At 40.2% G+C, this 5,996-nt stretch overlaps 1 pseudogene; it reads right to left on the bottom strand.

Moving 5' to 3' along the window:
* Positions 1-5,069: 5,069 nt before the first annotated feature.
* Positions 5,070-5,237, bottom strand: LOC110543228 (mitochondrial import receptor subunit TOM7 homolog; annotated as a pseudogene).
* Positions 5,238-5,996: the final 759 nt, after the last annotated feature.

Genomic DNA, 5,996 nt, shown 5'->3' with positions numbered 1-5,996 from the left:
GCTGGTCTAACTGGTTAATCTACATATAAAAAATGCAAATAGATCCATACTTATTACCCTGCACAAAACTAAAGTCCAAGTGGATCAAAGACCTCAATATAAAACCAGACACACTAAACCTGTTAGAAGACAAAGTGGGGAAGAGCCTTGAACTCTGGCACAGGAGACAACTTCCTGAACAGACATTTTAATTTTTAATGATAAGTAACTTACTATAAAAATTCAAGTTCATTCAGTGGGAGACAGTCAAACCCTGAGGAAAACAATGAAACAAGCACCAACCTCCTTTGTCTGTTTTCTTTACAATTCTCCTTCCCTTTAATTACTTAAGGCCTCCTCATTTTTCTTGCCTACCAAGACCTATAGGATGTGACAAGTTGTTGAAACATCAGTGTGCCCTTCACTCAATGGCTTCCATTTTGTTTTTTGTTTTTCTTTCTTTTTTTTTTTCTGTAACGGAACATAAAACATTAAAACAATAACAAGAAAAAATAAAACCCATAAGCTGGGTGCGATGGCACACGCCTTCCACCTGTAACCCCAGCACTCAGGGAGGCAGAGGCAGGCAAATTGCTGTGAGTTCAAAGCCAGCCTGGTCTACAAAGTGAGTCCAGAGCAACCAAGGCTACAAAGAGAAACCCGGTCTTGAAAAACAAAAACAAACAAAAGGATAAAAAAATAGTATAGCCAGGAAATAAAAGAGTAGAGAAATATTTTATTGCCCACAGCAGATAAGAAGAGCACTGGAGTTATTTACAAATCAATGTCACTTCTAAACAAAAAGGATTCATTCGTGTAATCTATTCTTATGCACACAAGAAAGCACTTTAGGGACATGCTCCCTTAAGGGACATAGTCCAGAGGGAAACATGCTGGCCCTACTTTGGGGCATGCTTATGTCAAGGTAATGGAGCATATGTTCAATATGCTAAAATGGGGGAGTGCTCAGTTTGTGTCATAAAGATGGCAGGCAGGAATACCTCTGGGCACTTTCAGTTTCCCACCAAAAGTTGTAGCTAAAACAAAAGGAAGAGGTACTCCCAATATGCTCTAATATAATAGTTTGTCCCTAAATGTGCCTGCCTTGCTTAGGGCTAACATTTCTTGTTGAGAATTGGCAGATGCTTTTAGTCTGTTTTAAGGTTACTAGAGATAAGACCTAAGACTTTATGTGTAATATGTTGTAAGTGGTTATTAATATTTACTATGGGTTTATCTTCTGGTAATGCTGCTGTTAATAACCAAATCACCACACAGAGACTGGGTTTTTAGTTAACCTAGAACACAATGCTGGGCAATATTTACTGCCTCCTAAACCTCCAAGCCCTCAGTTTCCTAACATTTAGATTTCCCACACTATACTTGCTTTTTGTGAAATGTTAGGTCTGGTTCATGCTCCACGTCCTCCAAGCTCTCTCCTCCTGCTCTGCTCTCCTTGTGCTCTCCTCCTGCTTCTCCTCCTTCTTGCCTGTTCCTGTTCTCTAGCTCCTCCCCTCTTTCTTATCCTCTGGTTCCTCCCATTGCACAACATTGTATCTAGTTGCTTTATTTGTGTCCTGTTTACACAAGAGTTGAGACAGGATGCTTATAGTGAGTATCACAATGCAATATCCAGATTGAAACCAGAGAGTTGGGGGTGGGGAAATCAGCATTTGAATTAACAAGGATAAGGCATACACATTTTAAAAGAACATTATACCAACAGTAATAGAACAGCATCATACCAAGGAGCCACCCAAATCACAGAAATGGGAAATCCATCTATCTATCTATCTATCTATCTATCTATCTATCTATCTATCTATCATAATTTATTCACTTTGTATCCCCACTGAAGCGTCCTCTCAAGTCTTCTCCAAGTCCCACCCATTCTCTCCCTTCTCCCCCTATACCTTTTTCCTAGTTCCCTGATAGGGGAGGACCTCCTCCCCTTCCATCTGACCCTAGATTATCATGTCTCGTCAAAGTTGGCTGCATCATCTTCCTCTGTGGCCTGGTAAGGCTGCACCCCTCAGGGGAGGTGATCAAAGAGCCAGCCACTGAGTTCCTATCAGAGACAGCCCCTGATCCCCTTACTAGGACACCCCCTTGGAGACTGAGCAGGCTATGGGCTTCCTCTGAACAAGGGGTCTAGGTCCTCTCCATGCATGGTCCTTGGTTAGAGTAGTAGTCTCTGAAGGTTCCCCTTGGCCCAGGTACTTTGGCTCTGTTGTTCTCCTTGTGGAGTTCCTGTCCCCTCCAGGTCTTTCTATTTTCTTCCATAAGGATTCTGGCACTCTGCCCAAAGTTTGCCTATGTGTCTCAGTATCTCCTTCAATACACTGGTGAGTAGAGTCTTTCAGAGGTCCTCTCTGTAGGGTTCCTGTCCTATTCCTTGTCTTCTCCTACTTCCCATGACTATCTTCTTTGCTCTTCTGAATGAGGATTAAACACCTTCCCTAGGGTCTTCCTTGTTGTTAAGTTTATTTAGGACTATGGATTTTAGTATGTTTATCCAACATTATATGAATAATATCCACTTTTAATTGAGTATATATCATATGTGTCTATCTGCTTCTGGGTTACCTCACTCAGGATGATCTTTTCTAGTTCCCACTATTTGCCTGAAAATTTCATGATTTCCTTGTTTTTAATTGCTGAGCAGTAATGCATTATGTAAATGTACCTTGCTTTTGGTGTCCAATCCTCTAGGTTATCTAGGTTGTTTCTATATTCTGGATATTACAAATAAAGCTGCTATGAACATAGTTGAGCAAATGTCCTTATTGAATGGTGGGGAATCTTTTGGGTATATGCCTAAGAGTGGTATAGCTGGATCTTGAGGCAGCACTATTCCTAATTTTCTGAGAAAGCACCAGATTTGATTTTCAAAGTGGTTGTACAAGGTTACATTCCCACCAGCAATGGAAAAGGGTTCTCCTTTCTTCACAGCCTCTCCAGTATGCATCATCCCTTGAGTTTTTGATCTTATCTATTCTGATTGGTGTGAGGTGAAATCTCAGGGTCATTTTGATTTGCGTTTCCCAAATGACTAAGGACATAGAGCATTTCTTTACATGTTTCTCTGCCATTTGATATTCCTATCTTGAGAATTCTCTGTTTAGCTCTGTACCCCTTTTTTAATTGGATTACTTTGTTGGTATTTAACTACTTCAGTTCTTTATATATCCTAGATATTAGCCCTCTATCAGATGTAGGGTTGGTGAAGATCTTTTCCAAGTCTGTGGGCTGTCATTTTGTTCTGATGACAGTGTCTTTTGCTTTACAGAAGCTTTTCATTTTCATGAAATCCCATTTATTAATTGTTGTTCTTAGAGACTGTACTGATGGTGTTCTGTTCAGAAATCTGTCTCTTGTGCCATTGAGGTCAAGGCTCTTTCCTCCTTTTTCTTCTAAAAGATTTAGTGTCTCTGGTTTTATGTTGAGGTCTTTGATCCACTGGGGCTTTAACTTTGTGCAAGGTAATAAATATGGGTCTATTTGTATTTTTCTACATGTAGACAGTTAGACCAGCACCACTTGTTCAAGATACTGTCTTTTTTCCGTTGTACGGTTTTAGTTTCTCTGTAAAAAAATAAGTTTCCATAGGTGTGTGGGTTTACAGAAATGGGAATCTTTTAAGACCCTTGGACAAGTCTATCTGCAACACTTGGATGTCAGATCACCAGCCACACAAGTGAGTCACGTTGGAAGATCAATGAGGTAGTTCTATATTCTGGGTGTTCATATTCACCAGGTACTACAGCTGCCTTGCCATCTTAGTAGCTTGGTGGCCTTGGGAGAGAAAACACTTTTCAGGAGTAGCCTATCAGTAGCAATTGGATAGGCCTGGCCTACCAGTATATCTTTCATATACAACGTATCTTATACAAAGTATCTACATTCCTTCCTCTTCAGAAGTGAGCTTATAGTGGTTAAAGAAGGTATGCCCCTGATCTGTTGGCTTCCCTATATCTAAATTATAATGATGAAGTCTGTATTTTAAAAAAGCAAGCCAAGCTTAGAAGCATGACTTGGTTGGAGATGAACCACTCAAGTTATTTAGTAACATTGTTGGGAAAGAATAATCTTGGTTTCCAGCAGAGGAACAAATGAACAAAGCAAAGGTATTTTAAAAAGTTTTTTGTTTGTTTGTTTGTCTTGTTTTTGTTTTTTGTTTTTGTAAAAAGTGGTGTACCAGAACACAAACAGGTTAATAAACACACTTGTCCAAATGGCCTGTTTTTATCACTGGTGTAAATGGTGACTGCATCTTATCCCACTGGTAGAAGCTCAGTTTCACAGACTTCACAATCTGAGGAGATTGGCTAATATGCGCCAAGGGGAAGTGGGAGTTTAAGAAAAATCGCCTGACTGCCTTTAAAAGAAAAAAAAAAAAAAAAGAGGGACATGTTCACTTTTTTTTTGTGTGTTGTAAAGACTTATTGTGAAAGGATATCTTAGAATACTTCAGAAATTACTCTTTCATTGTTCTTTGTATTTAATGGTAGGACAAATTTTCTTCTTTCCTGCCTCACTTACTTAAATAATAATATCCATTATTTATTTATTTTCTTTCAAGACACGGTTTCTCTGTGTAGTCCTGGCTATCCTGGATTCACTTTGTAGACCAGGTTGGCCTCAGTCTCAGAGAGATCCATCTACCTCTGCCTCCCTGTGCACTGAGATTATAGGCTTGTGCCACTGTACCTGGCCAGTTTCCATTTTTAAATTTTATTTTATATGTATGTGCTTTGTCTACATGTATGTCTGTGTACCACTTGGCATTCTTGGTACTCCAGGAGTCCCTAAGAAGTCCTCAGGATCATCTGAAAATGGATTCAAATGGAGACCCATCTTAATCACTGAGCCATCGCTCTAATCTTTGTAGTTTCTTATTTTATTCAGGGAGTTATGATCATTTATCTCCATTATTTTTATAAAACATTGTTAAAAACTTTTATTTTGTTAATCTATAGTAGAGAGTTAACTCTGCCATAGGTTCATCCGAACAATGTCTATTTCAATGCAGCTCGGGCACACAGAGTCCATGTTGTATTGTTTCCAAATCCAGATGACCAAACAGTCCTTTATCTCCAGTGGAGATTTAAAATGCATGGGTTAGGCATTCCAGGATCTGCACCACCCATAAATCCCAGGTAAATCACAAGGGGAGTAAATCAGCAGCAGTCAGAAAATTGACTATCCCTGAAGAGCTGCTGCACCCTCTTCTTGGTCTCTTTCTTCAGCTTCACCATGGTGATGGCTGGGTAGTGCTGAGAAGAACCTTTCACTCTTTCTTTCAATTGATTAATTAATTACCTTTACATTTCAAACTCAGCCTCCGCTCTCCTTTCCTCCCAGTCCCACCCTCATGCTCCCTTTTCTCTCCCCACCTCCTTCTCAGAGAAGGAAAGCCCATCCTCCAGGGGCACCAATGTAATGGAAGTTTTATTTCCCTTGTAAACTCAGTTATGTTATATAAATGTTTTTTTTTAAATCCCAAGTATAAGGTTTTAGTTGGGCTATAGTTGGTCCAAACTTGTTAGTTGTCTAATGTGGGGCTTGGCTTTTACCATCTGGACTCCCTACCTCATGCAGCACAGAGAGGTGTGGTCTAGGGCTCTGAGGACATAAATTGAGAGCCCAGAAAGAGAGGGCGTGAGGCATGGTATGTGGTATTGTCATGTGTCATGTAGCAGTTTGGGGAGACGGACGAATGGACGGTGTGGAGATTTGGAGCAGACAGATGGAGAGAAACACTTCAGGATGTAGCTACCTAAAGAAGACCTCTGGCTAGGTCTGCTGTTCATAGAGAGTGTATATAGCCCTAAAAGAACCCATTGACTTGAAACAACAGTGAGAAGTAAAAGGGTCCCCTCTCCCCACTAACCTTTTTACTTCTACATAGAGTTGGGAGGTTGGAAGGGAGGTTGAGCAGTAAATACCCCAAATAAAGTAGGGTTTAAAGAATGAGTGCTACATACCAACCCATCCTGGCATATCAAGTCACAGCA

Source organism: Meriones unguiculatus, chromosome X (genome assembly GCF_030254825.1).
Source record: "Meriones unguiculatus strain TT.TT164.6M chromosome X, Bangor_MerUng_6.1, whole genome shotgun sequence".
NCBI lineage: Eukaryota > Metazoa > Chordata > Mammalia > Rodentia > Muridae > Meriones > Meriones unguiculatus.
The sequence above is the reverse complement of the archived record's forward strand: the minus strand, read 5'-3'. Positions and strand labels throughout refer to the sequence as shown.